The following is an 18,755-nucleotide window of genomic DNA, read 5'->3' as shown; positions in this document are numbered from 1 at the left end:
ACAAATTGCTTTAAGTAATACATACAAAAAAATCCTTCCAGACATCAAAACCAGCTTCTTCCTCATGGGTGCTGCATTAGTTTTATATGAGCTGTGAGGATCTGGCCTCCAAAACTCTTTTTTGCACAGATAAATGTTAATCTAACAGGCAGGGCTTTCCTTGCAAGTGGAAGGGTAAATATGTGAAGGTTTCCTGGGGAACTTACTACACTGCAAAAAGATGAAACCTTGAAATGCACGGGCATTATTGGTGTAACGTTATAGGCAGGGGGAGCCATCCAGCATGGCTAAATGCTAGTTAGGAGAAGTGATTTTTAAAGTTCTTGTCAACCAGGACAAAGTTATGTCTGAGCTCCCTGTGGCCTTGACAAGCTGTGACAGCCCACAGAGAGGTGTGCATGTGGCACAACACACAAAAACGTGCTGACTCTGATGATAGCGAAAGGAAATTAAAGGAACAGATTTGATCATAAACCTCCTGGAAACTATGAGGATATCAAAGCAGGCTGGCTAATTAGCATAATTACATCATAGTGAATGCAAAAGAGATGGTATTAAGGGATTTTGTGGGAGCTTGGCTTCAACTGGTAGTGCATATTGATTAATAGACCGCTCCAGGGAACGGAGCAGTAAAATCTTGTTATGAATTTGTTTATCAAGAATGCAGAGATAGGAAGGAACAACGATGGCAGTTAACTGGCTGAATTATTGCTTTTTTAACCTTGCTTTCTGCTGACAGTCTTTTGTCACCGCCTGAGCATCTGATTTACTCTAGGGGCAGAGGAAAAGCAGGAGCCTAGAGAGGGCGTTTGGGCACTTGGGCTCCTGCTTTCTGGCCATACAGCTTCTGTGGCTGCCCCTTTCTCTCTGGTTTTCTTTGTCATGCTTTGCTTGTGCCTTTTTTTGCTCTCTTAAACTGCTTCGTTAGTACTGATTTTGACAGGCCAGAGCCCCAGCCTTTTGCAGCACTGATTGTTGGGTGCTCCTGTCTCCCTGCCATATGTTGTGCTGGTTGGTAATTCCTTGGACTGCACCACGCCTGGGTGAAAATGGTTGCAGGGACCTGGCTAAAGCTCTCTTCTTGCCACGGTCATGTCTCCAAGCGGGCCAGCAGCAGATGCCTATGAGTGGAACAGTGACACTTCGCTGGAATATTCTTGTTGCAAATCATGCCCCAAACCTGCATTTTTCTCCCTTCCTGGGGTGTTTTGTCTGCAACAGTTTGCCATAGAATCATTAAGTTGGAAAAGCCCCTTAAGTTCACCCTAAGTGAACTTAGTGAACAACTTGGGGTTGTTGTCTCTAACTACTGTAGGGGATGGGTCACATCATACTGCATTGGCATCAAACATCTTGGCAGTGTCCTGGCTCTGAGCAGTGTCAGGTTGGTTGATTCTCCCATCAAACTCCTGAAGTTTTCCTGTACGAGCATGGTATCTGTCTGAATTTCAGTACTGAGCTAATACTCTGAGTTTCCTGTATGGCTGTGCTGTGGAATGTAGTGATACGCACCTCTTAAATTATCTGCTGCTTTGCTTGGTAAGTGCAAAACAATTCCAAAAAAAATACGAATTCTGCAGTTTGAAGCAGAATGCCCAGGTGCCCTGGGAGGGTGCACCACTAAGGTGATGCATTTGTGGTGCTGTATAGGAGCAGTCCTTGTCCGGTGCAGCTGCTGGCAGTTATCTCAACAGTGCTGGCAGGGAAGTTACGGAGGGGGATGCTTTTATTCCTCTGCCAGCAGCATCACTTCCACTTTTCAGAACCAGGTCTCCAAGATGCTGTAGTGCCCTGCTCAATACAGACCTGCTCTGTCCTGTCTTGGGCTTCTGTGCTGGAGACAGCAGAGGTCTGAATGAGCATGTACAGCAAGTCTGCTGGCCCTGGGGTCATGCCAAGGCAGGCGCTAGTGATGATCCTGCCACTGCTTACAATTGTGCCCCTTCTGGTGTGGGATTTGCAAGGGAGATGCTGACAACACAGTGAAGGGGAGCAATGAATAACTCCAGTCTCCCAGGTGAGGTTGGATCCAGACCACTCATTCAAAGCAAGGCCCAGCAGTGCCAGGTGCCCTCTGGCATACCAAAATCAGCATCTTCCTGGGAGGGGAGCACACCGGGGACGTTTCCGCCTCTCTGGGCTCCTGTGGCTTTGCCTGCGGGACCAAAGGCCGGGAATTTGCTTCCCAGGCCTGAGCTGGTTCCAGCCAGGAAGTCTGCAGTGGGGTTTTGCAGCTCGAAGCTGAAGAAAACCCAGCATCCACCTGATGGCAGCAGAGAACGGGGAATGGGGAATCAGGCTGGGTGCGCGGTGGCCACCTTGGGGACTCAAGGGGCAATGTGTCCTGCCCAAGGCCACAGCCACTGTCCCCTCTCCCTGGGGAGAGCTCAGCACCAGGGTGCACTACCGGAGAGGAAAGGCCACGCAGGATTTGGATGCTGCTTTAGGAGTCACCACTACACCATGAGCAGCGTGAAGTGCCCGGGGTGTGAGGGAAGGGGGCTTCTGCCAAGCTGTAGCACCCTCAGAAAGCAACAGGCGAGGTGGGCAGCCATGGCTTGGGAGCAGGGTGGGTGGCTGTGCTTGTCCATGCAAGTGGTGCTGGATCCGGCCGTGGACCCTAATTCTGCAGGTGTTGGGAGGAGTGCAAGGATAAGGTGCAGGTGGAGCGAAGGGGGAATTTGGGAGCGGCTGCCGGACCATGGGGTGTTCAAGCATGAGAAGTACCAAAGCAAACTTGGGGAGCTGTTATGTAAGGGATAGAAATTCTCAACAGTTGAAGTCTTGGTGTGCCTAAGGGTATTTTGAGGAAAGGGGTGAGACCCACCAACACTACAACTTAGAGCAAGCACCTTTCTGTGCAGTACAAACAGTATTTGCTTGACCATGCCACCAGCATCTTCCCAGGGCTTGCCAGAACGGACAAGGACATGGGGCATGCACCGTAGGGATGTGACCGGCTTCTCCCACCACAATCCTTTATCTTGCTGGGACTAGGGAGCATGGCCCGATCAGGCCTTACCTGGCACCATCAACTTGTTGGTGCTTCCTGGCTGAGGAGTGTTGAAGCCACAAGCTCCTCTGACGTGGTTGGGACGGAGCCCCTGCAAGGTGCTGGGTCCTCTCCTGGCTGCAGGTCTGCCCCAGAGTTGTCTTTGGGGCCATGTATTGGGGGGAAAAGGAACAGGACATGGGAAGAGCGGGGGCAACACAGGGGCCTGCAAGGGGGACAGTAACTGGTGCAAGGGGTGGAACAGGGCTGCGCTTGCAGCCCAGACATGGGTTGGTGTAGGAAACCTGTGGAGGCCTTGTTGGTGATGCAGGTTGGGAGGGATGCCTATGGATTTGCATTGGGTGAGGGTTTTCCCTGAAGTAAATCAAGGGGATCCTCTGTCCCTGCACAACTTGCTGAGACAGGTTCCCATCTGCCACAATGTCCATCACACGCAGCATTAGGGAAAGCCTGGGATCACTTTTTGACTGAAATTCTTGTCAATGAGTAAACCTGATTTTGTGACACTGAAACACTTGATGAATTTTAGCATCTGTTCTGCCAAGCCTCTTAGCCCAAGCAGCTGGGCTTTAAGAAAGCTTTAAGGAATATCTCAAAGGAACACTTTTAAAGCGAAATAAGAAACACTTTGAATAGGAGTTATTTTGATTTCAATTTTATTTGGGAAAAATATAGTTGTAAATTATCCAGTTGAAAAATGTTCAGCCCCACAATATAACATTTAAACTTACTCTTTTTTTTGCAGTTATACCCCCAGTTACATTTTTTTTAATCTCCAATGAATGGAAAAATCTGCCATATATCAGCGGTGATCAGCGCTGTCACTGGGACCTTGTGGCATATTGAGCACTCAGCAAATAGACATTGTGGCAAAGTGAGGAGGGGAAGCTAGGAGACAAAAGCGTATGAGAAGAGCACAGAATGGCTTTTTTTTTTCTGGGAATAATTTTTCTTCCCTTTTGCCATGTACAGAAAAGGCAGCAAGGGGGAGGCTGGTAGTGCTCTGGTGCTTCACGAGCATTTTTAACATGAGCACTGTCTCTGGGGCAGGGACTACTGAAGCGACATTGCATGCAGGCTGGCGTGCTTGTGCCCGCTTATGGGCTCCTTGCTGGTTGAAACATGGACTGGCCCATTAGTGTGAGTAAGGGAACCAAGATCTCCTTGTGCTCAAAAGGCCCCCCTGGGAGGGCAGTTGGATGAGGGTGCAAGGTTCTGGCTTGCCACCAGGTGTTGATCTGTGCCACAAGGGTTTGAAGCGGTTGCAGCTAAGTAAGCAGTAGGAGAGCTACCACAGCTTGCTGAACTGAGAGGCCAAATTTGCTTTGGTTTAGCCTTATTGTGGTCTGCTGCTGAAATGTTGCTTTTCATTTCTTCAATCTGGGAGATGTTCCCTGTGGTTAAATGGAAGGGGGATGCTTGTTGTGTGCAGGAGCTGGCTGCAGGGCTGAGGATGCATTCAGTGCCTGATTCACAGGCTTGTTCCAGAATTCAAACTTAAATTGAACTGATAATTCCCAAAGCTGGAGTTGTTTCTCAGAAAAGTTTGGCTTGGAGAGCTCAAACTGGAGCCCAGTCTGGATCTGTGCTTCACTGGGATCTGAGGCTCCTTTGGGTCCTGAATCTTCACCTGATTGCATGCAGGTAGGGTGACCCAGCTGTTGTGTGAATCTGAAAAACGAAATTTGGATGCTCATCACTGCTGTTCTTAGCTTTAAAGAGCTGCCTGGTCTTTGCATAATTACCAAGCCCTTTATCAGAATAAATGGAAAATAGTATTTATATCCATGTGACCTTCTGGTGACCAAGTAATCAGAGCAAGAGCGTTCAGATGACTTGGTTTCAGGCGGAAAGCAGTTGCCACAAATAGGCCTGTGCTCGGGGAGTGCAGCCGCAGGCTGGAGGGAGGCATTGTTTGAAGACCAAGGAAAGCTGAACAAGTTGATTTCAAAGATAATCTTATTCTGCATTCAAAGCAAACCTTTAGCTAATAATACTAAATGCCAACAAAAGAGACTGGTTAGTTACAGGTACTAAACTATTAATTAGAGCTTTGTCACAAACAACTCTCAATGTTTGGGCCAATAAGCAATTGGGGTTCCTTTGTTTCTGTGCTCTTGGCTCCAGCAGTGTCAAATGTTGGATACAGGTGAGTTACGTTGTTCTCCCCCTTTGGGAAAGGTGATGCCCAGTAATTTGAGTATATTCAGCAACTTAGAAACTAATTAGTTTAAAATTAAATTTTCCACTCTGCCAGAGCAAGCACAAGAAGACAGTTATTAAGACACAAGAGGCCACTTTGGAAAGGAGTAAAGGGTGAATGGGCACATGGAAGAGTCAGCATGCTGTTCAGGTGGATCTGGGTGGGCTAATTAGGTGGAACACAAAACCATCCTGACCCTGTGATCCCCCTGATGTCCCTGGCCCCTTGAGTCCTCCCCATCTACCTCCTTGTCACGGGCTGGCCTCTGCTTGCCTATACGCATTCTGGTCCCTTTTCACATCCCTACCTTGTGCTGGGGCTCACCAAAGAGGTGCAGCAAACTGGAAAGATAAAAATAAAAAAACAATTCAGCTGCTCAACTGAAGACTGTTTAAAAATAAAATAAAAATCAGATAAAATCAGTTAATTCAGGCTGAAGTGATGGGCATGCAACAGTGGGATGTAACAGGCATGGTGGTTTTAGCTGAAATCCTCTTTTGAGGGGTAGTGACCAAAATCCCATCTCTTCCCTGGTGTTGGGATTTCTGTCCTTGTCCTTGCCTGCAAAGAACCTCTTCGGGTAGACCTCTTGGGACAGCTGGGAATGGGGCTGTTCACCATAGGGTCAGGGCCATGTCGTCTTCTTGGTCAATTTTATGGTCACTGTGGTATGTGTCCCAACACACATGCTTGGACACAGTGCCTGCAATGAGGAAGGTGAGGTTGTCTCATGGGATGTGCTTCACAGCAGCAAAATTTTGAAAGTATTTGCAAGACTGGGCTTCCGTTCAGTAAATCCTACCAAGTAGGAAGTCCTTCTCAAGCACGGTCAGGTCGCATTTAATTTGCTTTCTTGCAGAAAGCAGTTCATTTAAAAAAAAAAAAGCTTTCTGAATGCCCTCAAAATATATGTATTTTTTAAATACACAAAACCACAAAGCATTTCTGCAGGGCAAATTAACACTGCTAAAAGCCATCCCTGCACCTCCAGGAGCCCAAATGACTGCTCCCAGCGAGCTGCGCACCATTGTGCTGTGGTCCTCCTGCTTGTGGTTAGCACTGCTGAAAGCTGGAGAAACTGTAATTGTTCCGAAGCAAAGTAGCACTTCCCAAAGTACAGTATTTGTTTAACGGATCGTTAAACCAATATAAATAACACTGAAGCATGCATGGAAGCAATGAGGATTTAAATGTAATTACACAGGGAAACTCAGAGCATGACTGTCCGCTTGTTGGGGCTGCGGTGCAGCATGAGCAACAGGATATGACCAAGCTCAGAAGGGGTTTGACCCTCCAAAGCTCTCCTTTGGGTTTCTGAATTTTCTTTCTGTTTGAAGGGGAATATTGTGGGCAGACTGTCTGACTTTTTTCCTGAAATAATTTCCTCTAATGATTCTATCAAGATGAAATTTTAAAAAGCTCTCTCCCCTACTGCTGTGGGAGCTGCTGGACATGAAGTAAGGTATCACATCATGTGGGGTGTAGTGGTTTTACCGTGCTAGGCAGCTGAACTCCACCACAACTGCCCTCTCACTCCTCCTCCTTAGAAGAGGAGGGGAAGAAGAAAAGGAAAGAACAACTTACGGGTTGAGATAAGGATAATTTAATTAAAGGGGAAAAAATTATTAAGGAAAGATTATTATTAATTAAACAATTTAAAGGGAAAAGGGAAAGGGAAAAAACAAAACAAGTAAAGGCTGTGTGGAAGTGCAGAGGAAAGAAATTACTCTCTACTTCCTGCAAATGAGTGATGCTTGACCACGTCCTTGAAGCAGGGCCTCAACGCACGTAGCTGTTGTTCGGGAGGACAGATGTTTTCGCAACGAGAGCCCACCCCTCCCCTCTTCCTCCTTTTTCCACCTTTTATTGCTGAGTGTGACATCATATGGTATGGAATATCCCTTTGGTTGGTTTAGGTCAGCTGCCCTGGTGATGTTTCTTTTCTCACATTTTTGCCCACCCCCTAGGAGGGTTAGAGTCCTGATGTTGTGCCAGCACTGCTCAGCAGCAGACACAACACTGGTGTGATACCTCTGCTGTTCTAGCTACAAGTGCAGAGCACAGCACTGTATGGGCTGCTGCAGAGAAAGTTAACGTCCCAGCCAGACTCAGTACATGGGGCCAGGTTTGCCAAGTGTTTCGGTGTTACCCTTGTGTGTCCGCCATCTGGGAGCAGGGAGCAAGAAGCTGGCATTGGGCTGGTTTGGGCAAACCCTGCCTGGCAGCTGCACTGCTGCTACCTGGGGATGAGGTGCCCTGAGCTTACCGACACCCAGCCAGCACTGAGAAAGGCACAGCCCCCAGGAGAAGGTCACAGACCTCTTGGAGAGGTGAACGCTTCTGTTTTACCTGGTAATGGCTGTGTCTCATTGGTTACAACTTAAGCATTTTTGGGTTAAATTATTCTGTGCTATTAAAGCAGGTGAGAGCTGAGCGGAGGCATGGTGGGATACTGGTGGGGTTATTTGTCTCCAAACTGCCTGTGCGATGACAGTGCTGACTTATGCAGGTGTGTGGGTCAATAATAAATTGCAGGGCTTCTTGGTCTGCAGCTGGTTTGGCTTTTGGGGAGAAGGACGAGCTCAGCATCATAGCTGGGTAAAGCTGATGTGGTTGTGTTAAAGCCTGGTTGTATGCTGGCCTCCTCTGCTCACTCTGAGCTTGTCTTCTAGCCCCTTTGACTGCATGGGGAGGTAACTTACTGCTCTGAAAGTGCTGGTTATCATCCTGGTGCAGCCTCACTGGCTGGCCAATGAACGTTTTGCTGTTCTGTTCTCTACTATGCAAGTTAGTGTAAACAAATTCACCAATAACCCAAAACACTCTGCAAGAGAGCATTGTTGCACTCATTTCAGTACTCTGCAAGTAGCAGGATGGCACCTGAGGACCCTTAATTAAAGCCTGGCTGTACTCTGAACCATGAAAAATGGTGTCTTCAGTGTCCTCTTCTTCCTAACCATGAGCACCTAACTAAGTGCTGCTGAGGAAGGGCCCCCACCGCCTGGAGGTGTCTGTGGGTCCCCTTGCTGCCTGGCTCTTGCTCTGAGCCTGGGTGATGTTTCAGCATGGAGCCCTACAACACTATAAGTGACACCAAAGCAACTGCAGCCTATCATGTCCCAACTGCCAAGCTCTGCTTCTTCTATTTGGGCAGATAAATAAGCAGCTGGATCTTTTGCTTCTTTTGCTGACCCTCCCTGCACCTCCTCAGCCTCCCCAAATCCAGCTCTGGAGCCTCAGGCTGTGATTTCTGGAGCCACCAGCAGGCAGGCAATGCTAGCGGGGGACACCCCAGGGTGCGGGACTGTCCCCTGCCTGTCCCTGGGACGGGACAGGTGACAGCTCTTCCCCCCTTGCTGGACCTGGAGAGGGCAGCAGAGAAAAGCAGAGCAGTTCTGGCTGTGAGTGCTTGGATGCAGCAGGAGCAGCTGTTTCCCCATCCAAACACACTTCTCTGTGAGAAGGATAATTTAGAGCAATTACACCGATTATTATTGCTTTTCTAATTAGTGCTTTTCCTACAGAATTAGCTGTTTATTAGGAGCTGCTTGTTGCCAATAGCTTAACTGCTTCAGTACCAGTTTTTATCTAATATTAAAAGAGCTTTTTTTTTTTCCTGTAACTGGTTTATGTTATTTGGTTTCACATAAAAGCCCCAATTTAATATTCATTTTGCTTTGTTACATATGGCATGAAATTTTCATGAGCTGTGTGTTCTTGAAATTTGGGGGGAGGAGAGGGCCCAAGTAACTGGCACTCCCTTAAGCACAGGCACGTGTGTGTGTTAGTGATGGGGCTCCTTCGGGCATGAAGGGAGGGGACAAAAGAAAAATGAAAAAAGAGGAAAATAAAACACAGCCTTTTCCCATGGACTGTAGAGATCGAGGTTTAAACCCACACCCCAGAACACAATTGCGAGGCAGGTGGCATTTTGGTCCCTGCCCTCTTGCGTCTCCGTGCTGCAGCACAAGGCTGTGGCATCAAGGATGCCCCTGGGGAAGAAGGGGGCCAACTTTCACCCTCAGCCCTTTTTTCCAGCTTCCTCAGTGTCCTTGAGCAAGCTTTGTGGGCCAAAGCGCAAGCAATCCTTCCCGGGTGCAGTCAGGGTGTAAACTTTTTTCTTGGGAAGGGGTTTACCTTTACTGACACCTATGGAAAGTGTCAGGGACAGCGGAGCTCTGATCAGAGAACTGAATAAAGAAGACATTAGCAGTGGTGGGTAAGTGTCTCAAGTCTTTTGCTATAGGGTAAGGATTTAAAGAGCTTGCACATACCTTTGACAGTGCATGAAATTTTGATTTAGTGGAGGCTGAGTTTTACCCTGCATCACCATGTACAAGGGGTTTTCACCTGGACTTGGCTGGCCTGAAGGGAGAGCCCAGCTCTGGGATGTCTGTTAAGGTTAAGAACTGGCAGAACCAGTGCTGGTGTCCCCTCGCTCATGTCCCTGGGGCCTCCCATGGTCCCAGCAGGTGGCCAATGCTGGTGGGGTGCAGAGTCCCCCTTCTTCTCCAGCTTCACCCAGAGTAGGGTTCATAGAGTAAGAGCGAAAAAGTTTGTACTGAAAGCACAAGTTTCTTTAAAAAAAAAAAAGTGTGACAAGGGAAGGAGAGAAAATGTGAAGTTCTAATATGTATATGCATATCAAAATATATTTTATTTTTAATTTCTAAGCCAGGAGACTTAAATTCCAACAGTAAGAATAATACTGCATTTGAAGCAAAGATGTTCCACAATGTCCTATAAAAATCTAACTATTTTCCCTGGAAGTAGAACTTCTTTAGCTACCTTAGTGGTGGTGGGTGTTTTGTCAAGGTCAAAGTATATTTTTGGTTAATTTTTTGATCGATTCTCTCTATTCAGTTCTCAAGTAGCACCATGACTTTGATAGGAAATTGAACACTCTTCTCCTTTTTCCCCCAGAAAAAAAAACAACCTTTGCCACGTGTATTTGTAATTAAAAAGGGAAATGATTTGAAAAATTAGGAAGTTTTAATTTTTTTTGGCTTTCTCTTTCTTTTAGAAAGAAGATGTGATGGGACAGGGTGAGTCAGGGGAGAGCAGTCACCTTGTTCCTCCTCCTCTCCTCAAAGCTAAAGAAAACAATCCAGTTTTCAAAAAGCTGGTGGCAAAAATAGTTTTGAGGACTTTTTAATGTCATATTTTGGGTTGTGCCACAGGGGCAGAGGCATTCCTGTGCTCCAGCTCCCCAATAACAGGACCTAAATTATTATCCATGGCAAAAAAAGTTCCCAACTGGCAGCATTTCTGCCAATTTTGGGTAGCACAGCTGCACCTGGCTGCCTGGTGTGAAACTCAGAGCTGCCTCCAGCAAGGGGATGCCTTTGTGCCTATTGTAGGGTAAAATAGGCTCCAAGTGCTTGTCTGGCCCAAGTAGGCAAACCAAGCATCCCATGTGCTTGTGGATGTTCACATTTGTACAGCTCTGATTTGTTTTGTTTTGGTTTTAGAACATTTTTCTCCACAATAGCAGGGCTTGCACAATAACTGCATCACAAAACGTTGACCAGAACGCCAAATCCTTCAAATTATGTCATACTGATGGGTTTCCAAAAGCAAGCTTTAGAATAAATTCCCAGGAATAAGTAGGATGGGAAATATACAGGCTAATATGTGCATGCACACCATGAGCGATGCTGTTGCAACTGCTCGTACCGAGAAAGATGGGAAGATAAATGAAATTCTCGTAGTCAATAGATCACTTCTTATCTCCCTCTTGGGGCAAGGGGTTCAGGTTTTGTTTGGATTTTTGTTTTGTCTATAAGCATCAGTGATTTCTTTGCAGCTATCCCTGGATGTGGGAGCAAGAGTGGGAGACTCTGGGGAATGCCAGTGGGACTGTCCTGACCCTCCTGGGGTCTGTGGGCATGTCCCAGGCACCCAAAGTCCCATCTTTGGATAATGTCATAAGTGCCACATCTTAATTTCTTTTTGTTGCTAAGGTAAATGAACTGTTCCTCTCTGTTTTAAATAGGAAAACCATCGTCACTGAAAGGAAACTGTGGAGTGTGTAAGAGGTGAATGGAGGTGGGAGGGGAGGGAAGAACAGAGTTCCCATGTCAAAAGGTAGATTTGGGGGTGAACAAAACTGGTCACAAAATAGCATCAAATTAAGCAGAAATTTTGTCTAGGGGGAAAAAAGTGCACCAAAAATTGAGGCAATGCATCCTTATTATTTAATTCAAATGGGGTATTTTAATTTCAAAATAGTGTTTTGACTGTCCAAAATTAAGTTGAAAATGTGACGCCCTTGTCCCTATTTCTGTCTTGGGAAAAAAAAGTAATTTACATAAAGAATTTGGGTCAAAATAAACATTATTTTAATCTAAATAAATGTTTTCACCTTTAATAGAAAAAATTGAAGAACTTCACCTGTGGGTTGGACAAACTGTTTTTCTCCAAAATTTCGCAGGCAAATAAGGGAGAAGGGTTGAAATTGTGCTATGGGACAGTGACTGATGGAGCCTCTGCATCAGCAACCCTGCAAAAGGTGTTTGGCTGTCCCAGTTTTCTCTGCTTGTTGCTTTAAATATATCTTTCTCTGGGGTATGAGCACAGATACACTGCGTTTGGAGGTTTTGTCCAGGTATGGCATTTTTACTTTTCCTTTATATAGCATGCATCCAATTTTAGCTTAATTCTTGATAAATTATCCTAAAGCAATCCTAATCTTCCCAAGGCCATTTTCATTAAAAGAGAAGGCTTTTCTGGATGCACTGCTCTCCAGGGCAATTCATGTGTTGGGTTTGCCTTGGGATGATGAGACAAACAGGAACACTAGCAGAAGGGACAGGCATGGGAGCTGCCTGGGATTTCTTGAAACAAATACTTTCTCATTGAAAAATGTTTTCTTTTTTTATTTTTGAGTGCGGAGAAGTTAGATGCCCGTTTTCTGCTTCATCTGAATACTATTTAGGTCTCTTTTGGAGTTTTGTTTTGGAGAGGGGAAAACTTGGTTGGAAAATGCAAAAAATCACACATGGATGAGTTCTCTGTGAAAAGCTGGTCATCACTTCATTTTTTAAAGGTTTGCATTCAGATGAGTAGCAATTTGAAAAGCAGTTCTGGGCACTTCACCATGCCAATGGTTTCAGCTTCCCACCACTGTTGCAAAAGGGGGAACCTCACTCTGCTTCTCCCAGCAGAGTGCAGGCGCTGAGTCATGCGGCTTCCCCATTGCCTTTCAAACCCCTCAAGTCCTTTAAGTCTTCTCTTACTGCTAGTCAAAAGGTGGTTGCATGGGGACAAGTGGCTTACACCACTAGGGGTAAGGGGTGTAGGGGTAGGGGTTTACACCGAAGCCTGAAAAACATGGCTCCAGGGCCGTTTTGGCTCCTGAGCAGGGGGTACCCATGGCGTGGGAAATGGCAGTGCTGGCTAACCAAGGCTGTGCCGCATTGGGGAAATGAACATGGGGAAAATGACTTTTTGGCCAAGTTGAGATGGAGAACGCTGATTTCTCAGCCGTGAGCCAACTCGTGGTGGTGAAATAATAACTCACAAATAGCGCACTGCATTCAGGAGTCCAAACTTCCTGGGCTCAACTGGGCTTGGGAGCAATTAATTACAAATCCAGGTCACCCTATTGTTGTGCCGGCACTGATGAGGGCTGTCTGCTGCATCGCCTTCTCTTGCTTTTCCCCCAAAACGACTTTCCCACATGAAAATTATTGCTGGGAATGAGCCATGACACCTTCCCCCAGGGATACGGGGCGTGAGGAGCACCATGTCTTTCAGAAAAACCTACTTTCAGAAGCTGGAAAGCAGCCAGGGCTGGTGCAGTATCCCTAAAAAGCAGCACAGAGCACCCCTTAACCACCCATCCTCACCAAGCCAGCAAGGCGAGGGCATAGGGCCCCATCCTCGGGTGTGAAAATCATCCTGGGTCCTGGATGGGTTTGGGCTGGAGGTCAGAAATCCAGCCAAGTTTCACTGCCCATGGCTCAGTGGCATGGAAACCGAAATGTCCCAGCAGGTTCAGAGCAGGCTCTTCCACCTAAAGGATGAAAAGAAGGGAAAACAACAAAAAAACAGAGGAAGAGCTGCTGCCATTGAATAATTGATGAGTTTCAGACCAATCAATGAGACAGCAGAGCAGGGTTAATTAAAGGTTTCTAAGGAATCTCTGTAGTAATTTACTTGAATGTAAGAAGTTCATTCTCTCTCTCCCTTTTTTTCCCCTCCCTGTTTTCAGCAATTCCAGTTTTAGGCTTCAGCGGTCTCTAACCACCACTCACTTTTCCCCTCGAGGGGGGTGTTTGCTATGGAAATATGCAATTAATATTGCAGTGATCATAATTGCTAATTATTAAAACAATGCTACCCCCTTTTTCACGGCCTACTTTCTTGCTCAAAATCATTTAAATAACAGGGAGAAGGGAGAAAAAAAAGGAAAAGGAGCAGAGAGAAGAGCTCAGCAACCTAGGACTGAGCACGGAGGGTGGCTGGGTTTGGCTGCAGCCTTCCCCTTGCATCCACCAAACACTCAGGGCCCTTGCTGGTGCTGGTGGGAACCCCTTGCTGTAGCTTGTGCCATGCCAGAAAAAGTCCTCCGATGCTGGAGAGACCCCAAGTGATTTAGCGAGCAGGGTATCTGGATGGTCTACCCATGTTTGTGAAGCAACTGTTGCAGTGGCATCCTGGTTCTGGCTGCTGCTATGAAATATTAATAGTTGGTGATGAGGAATGAACTGCCCAAGGTGTGGGCTGTCAAGGGGAACGCAAATCACGCAGGGAGAGGTGTTTAGCATCAAGGCAGGATTTGCCATCCCACCGATGGAATACGGGGAATTTGTTAGCCCCGCTGTTGGGATGCTGGGGTGGTGGAGAAGAGCACTGCCAGCTCGTGGGGCTTCCTGCAGCAGTAAAAGCCCCACGGTCATACTGTGGTGGGCAGGAGCTGGGGTGTCCTGGGGAGAGGAGCGATGGGGCTGGCTCTGCTTCCTCCCTGTGCTTTGCATCCCAACTCTTCACTGATCCGTGGCTTGACTGAGGTCACAGGGGACCTAGCTGAGCCTGGAATGGGTTAGATGGGTTGATGCACGTGGCGTCATACAGGGGTAGGTGGATGTGGCATGAGTGAGAGGCCATGGTAAAAGCTGCTGGTGCAAGGAGTCTCAAGGGGCTCCTTGGAGGATCTCCTCCATGTCTTGGTAGCAGCTGCAGTCACTAAGACAGGGGACTTAAAAGTTTGCACCTCAAAATAGCACCATCAAGACATGGAGAGCACTAAACGTGGTTTTGCTGTCCATGCAAACACGGATGAAAAGCCTCTCCCAGGGCACGGGTGGTGTGTTGCACACAACTGCACTGAGCATCAGACTGCAGGAATCCAGAGGGGAAATGCTGAGGGTTTCTGTAGGCAATATATGCGGAAACAAGGCTAAAAAAGTCCCCATGTGTGCTGAGGATAGCAAAGCAGACACTTTTTCCTGCACATAAATAAAAGCAAAAATCGGAAGGGTTATAATAAAACATGAAAGCCTTATGTGTAAGCTAGGAAGCCAGGCTTTGAATAGGTTCCTGATGGTCTCAGGTGGCTGAAGGTGTAGCTATAATACAGCAAGCAATTAGAAACAGGTTTTCTATTAGCTGGCTTACTTTGCTGGCTGCTTTGACGGAGCTGACCTTTCCCTGCTAGCCCATCCTGGAACAGGTGACAGGTTGGAGACTGCCTGGCCCTCACCCCTCCGCATTAAGCACAGGTTTTGGTCCCGCATATTTTACCTTTTCCTGTCAGAGGGGAGTGATTTGGTGTCTGCAGAGCTGGTGGGGTGGTGGCGGAGTCCTGGCAGTGCAAACTACAATGGGGAAGGCAGGAGGAATGGGCTGGGCTCCCCTTTGCTCCATCAAGAACAAAAATTTCTCAGTGGGTCTGGAGTGTTTGCAAGAACACTTTTTTTTTTTCTTTCTCTCATTACAGTGGATATCTCATCCTTAAAATCCCCTATTTATTCTGTAACATTCTCAAAGGTATGTTACAGATATTTCCAGCACCAATGGGTTGATTTCCCTGGAATTGCTCCTATTTATCCTGGAACTGGATGGGGGACTCTGCTAAGAGACAGAAGTTTTCCTGATTTGCTGAGATTTCATTTTCAAAGGGCTTGAACTAAGTGGTCTTTTCCTGCAGCTCCTGAAGCTGCCTGAAACTCAGCTGATCCAGTTTCAAACCCACCACTGATCCCACTGGGATTTGAACCAGTAATTGGAAGAGAAGCTCTCAGCTGCTTTTCTTGGGTGTGCCCTGCTTTCCACCACCAGCTGTCCTGCTGGGTCACTTGTGGTGAAGAGGAGTGATGAGGCAATGGGCTGACTTTGGAGAGGCAGGGCAGAGGGAGAAGAGGATCTGCTGCTGGCTCCAGCATGAAGTGGCAAATTGGTTTTGGACTGGGCACAGCAGTGGTGGAAGAGCTGCCTCTGCTACGGCTCCATCTGTCTGCGTTGATGTCTAGTTTCTCCACACCTGAAGCTGCACCTTTTTGGCTCAAATAAATGCAAACTATGGATGCAGGAGCAGTTGCCAGGAGTCACTCAAGACTGCTGAGAAGCCAAGAGGGTAACGGACTCTGTTTTAAACCTTTTTTTTAACCTAGTGCTAGTCAAAGCTTTGACTAACACATCTTCTAAATCTGTTCTCGCTTGGCATCTTCCTCATCTTTGCCACACTGATGTTCCTCCTGGGCACAAGATATTATCCCAGCTGCAGCTCTCCCATCCTGCAGCTTTGGGGAAGCCCCATGGTGAATTATTTCAAATAATTCCCATAATTGGTGCTTGAAGACTTGAGCAGTGCTCCATAACACTTTCAGGGAGAACCACACCAAGGTCCTGGTGGTGTGTTTGGCTCACTTTCTTTGCAAGCCAAAGCATTGTGTCTTCACCTGGAGCTTGTAGGTGAGGAGTTCAGACCTGCCCCTGACTTCTGCAGGTCTTGGGAACCATTGCTGTTTTGAGGGGAAAATCAAAACATGGATGAGGCCGTCCCCATGTCAGCTGGGGCCAGCGGGTTGACAGGACCACACATGCCAGGAACCAACTCCGCTCTTGGCGAGCGGCAGATGGTCGAACAAACTGTTATTCCAGCCAAATTATGGCAACAGATTTTTTGAAGATGTTCATGTTCAGATTTAAACTGTTTGCCCTCTTGGATGAACCAGGCAGGAGGAGGATGTTAAATAAAAGCTGGGGAGAAGGAAAACAAATAAAAAGGTGGTGGTGCCAAAATGCTGGGAGGCTTTTCCCCACCAGTAATTAAAGGCTGGTTTTCCAATCTTTAGGTGTAAAGGAAAAGGTGGACCTTACGTGATTTGACAGAGCATTCCCTGCTCTCCTTCTCTCAACCTCCTGGGATGAATGGAGCATCCTTGAACGAGAGGAACTGGTTAAAAACACAGCTCCTGTGTAGCAGCAGGATCCGCTGTATGAGCAGTGAAAGATTGGTGGGCTGTAATGATGCACGTGGACTGTATGGAAATGCCTAGCAGCCCTTGGCAGCAGCCGTGCCATGGCGCAGATGGGGGACACGGCACGGGAAGGCAGCGGGAGCATTATTGATGTGCTCGTCTCGGGGAGGGAAGCAGATAATGGATGTGGGATGTTGGCTGTGCTTTGTCATCAAACAAGGGGCCTGAAAGATGGTGCGCTGGAATATTATCAGTCATTCCTTGATCAAGATGTAATGCTTTCAGGGTCCTTCTCTTTTTCTCTTTCTCCCCCACTGCAGTGGTGAATGCTTTTATTTCTTACTCTTTGACCTTTTCACTCTGGAATTCAGGATGCTCCGATCCCTTCCCCTTGCAACGAGGAATGCGTCTTCCCTGCTGTCCTCCCTCCCTGCTCCCAAGCCCCAAGGTGCGGGTGTGAACTCGAGAAAAATCACCTTTCCAGATCTGCGTGGCCTCATCTAGGAAGGGTATTCCAACCCCTGTGGCAGACCCTGTGGCTGGGTCAGAGAAACGAGCTGTAGCAGTGCAAGTTGCCCCTGTAGACAAGGTGAAAAAATGGTATAGAGACTCAGGTCGTTTAGAACGCAGACAGTCTTCTGCTAAGTCTGGGCATAGTGAAGACGAGGCTGGGCCATCAAAGGTGCAGGAGACTGAAGATGAGGATGGGGATGTCGAAAAATCAACAGTAACTACCCGGACTCTATACCAGCGTGAGCTACGAAATGTGCGAAAAGATTTTGGTCGCTGCATAGGTGAGCAGCTTGTCACCTGGCTGCTCCGGTGCTGGGACACTGGAGCTAATTGTGTGGAATTAGAGGGCAGGGAAGCCAGGCGGCTGGGATCCCTTGCTAGGGACGCATGCATTGACAAAGCAATTGGAGATGGAGCACGATCTCACAGCCTCTGGAGGCGTCTCCTGTCAGCTGTGCAGGAAAGGTATCCCTTCAAGGAAGAACTTGTATGTCTACCAGGCAAGTGGACCACCATGGAGAAGGGAATTCAGTACCTGAGGGAATTAGCCGTACGGGAAGTAATTTATAAGGACCTAGACGACGCACAAACATCCGCAGATCCAGATGAAGTCCGGTGTACACAACCGCCATGTGGCGGAAGTTTGTACGGAGTGCACCATCATCATATGCCAGCTCATTGGCAATACTAACCTGGAAAGAGGAGGAGAATCCCCCAGTGAATGAAGTGACTAAAATACTCCGGCAGTACGAAGGAAATCTCTCCTCTTCCCTACAGGCCTGTGTCTTGGCTGTGGAGAAACTCTCTGAAGAGGTCCACCAACTTAAAGAGAATTTATCTTCCCCTCCACCTGAACGAACCAGTGTCCACCAGCTAAAAGAGAATGCTTTGGAGAAACTTTCTGAAAAGATCCACCAACTTGAAGAGAGATTATTTTCCTCCCCACCTGTACAAACCAGTGTCTCAGCTATTAGGGGTAAACGTTCATCTATGCAAGGAAGACAATATGGTGGGCACACACACCGCGCCACCCTGTGGTTTTACCTACGTGACCATGGAGAGGACATGAGAAAATGGGATGGAAAATCTACTGCGACCCTAGAGGCACGGGTACGTGAATTGCAAAAGAAAACAATTGGGAAAAAGGGGTTCTCTGAAAAGTTTGCTGCTCCAACATCCAGCAGGCAGTCCTTTAAACACAGAAACGAAGATTCTGACCAGGACTAGAGGGGCCCTGCCTCCAGCCAGGGGGAGGAAAGGGACAATCGAGTTTATTGGACTGTGTGGATTCGATGGCCTGGCACGTCAGACGCACAGAAGTATAAGGCTTTGGTAGACACCGGTGCACAATGTACTCTAATGCCATCAAGCTATAAAGGGCCAGAGCCCATCTGTATTTATGGCGTGACGGGGGGATCCCAGCAGTTAACTGTATTGGAGGCTGAAGTGAGTCTAACCGGTAATGAGTGGCAAAAGCACCGTATTGTGACTGGCCCAGATGCTCCGTGCATCCTTGGCATAGACTATCTTAGAAGAGGATATTTCAAGGACCCAAAAGGGTTCCGCTGGGCTTTTGGCATAGCTGCCTTGGAGACAGAGG

The 18,755-nt window shown here is 47.5% G+C and overlaps 1 long non-coding RNA gene across 1 annotated transcript; it reads left to right on the top strand.

Annotated features, from left to right (window-relative positions):
* Positions 1-14,709: 14,709 nt before the first annotated feature.
* Positions 14,710-16,699, top strand: LOC310888950. Its single transcript, XR_014576277.1, has 2 exons — positions 14,710-15,795; positions 16,517-16,699. It is a non-coding gene; the product is annotated as an uncharacterized lncRNA (long non-coding RNA).
* Positions 16,700-18,755: the final 2,056 nt, after the last annotated feature.

Source organism: Anser anser (assembly GCF_964211835.1).
Source record: "Anser anser genome assembly, contig: SUPER_W_unloc_7, whole genome shotgun sequence".
NCBI classification, from domain to species: Eukaryota; Metazoa; Chordata; class Aves; order Anseriformes; family Anatidae; genus Anser; species Anser anser.
The sequence above is the reverse complement of the archived record's forward strand: the minus strand, read 5'-3'. Positions and strand labels throughout refer to the sequence as shown.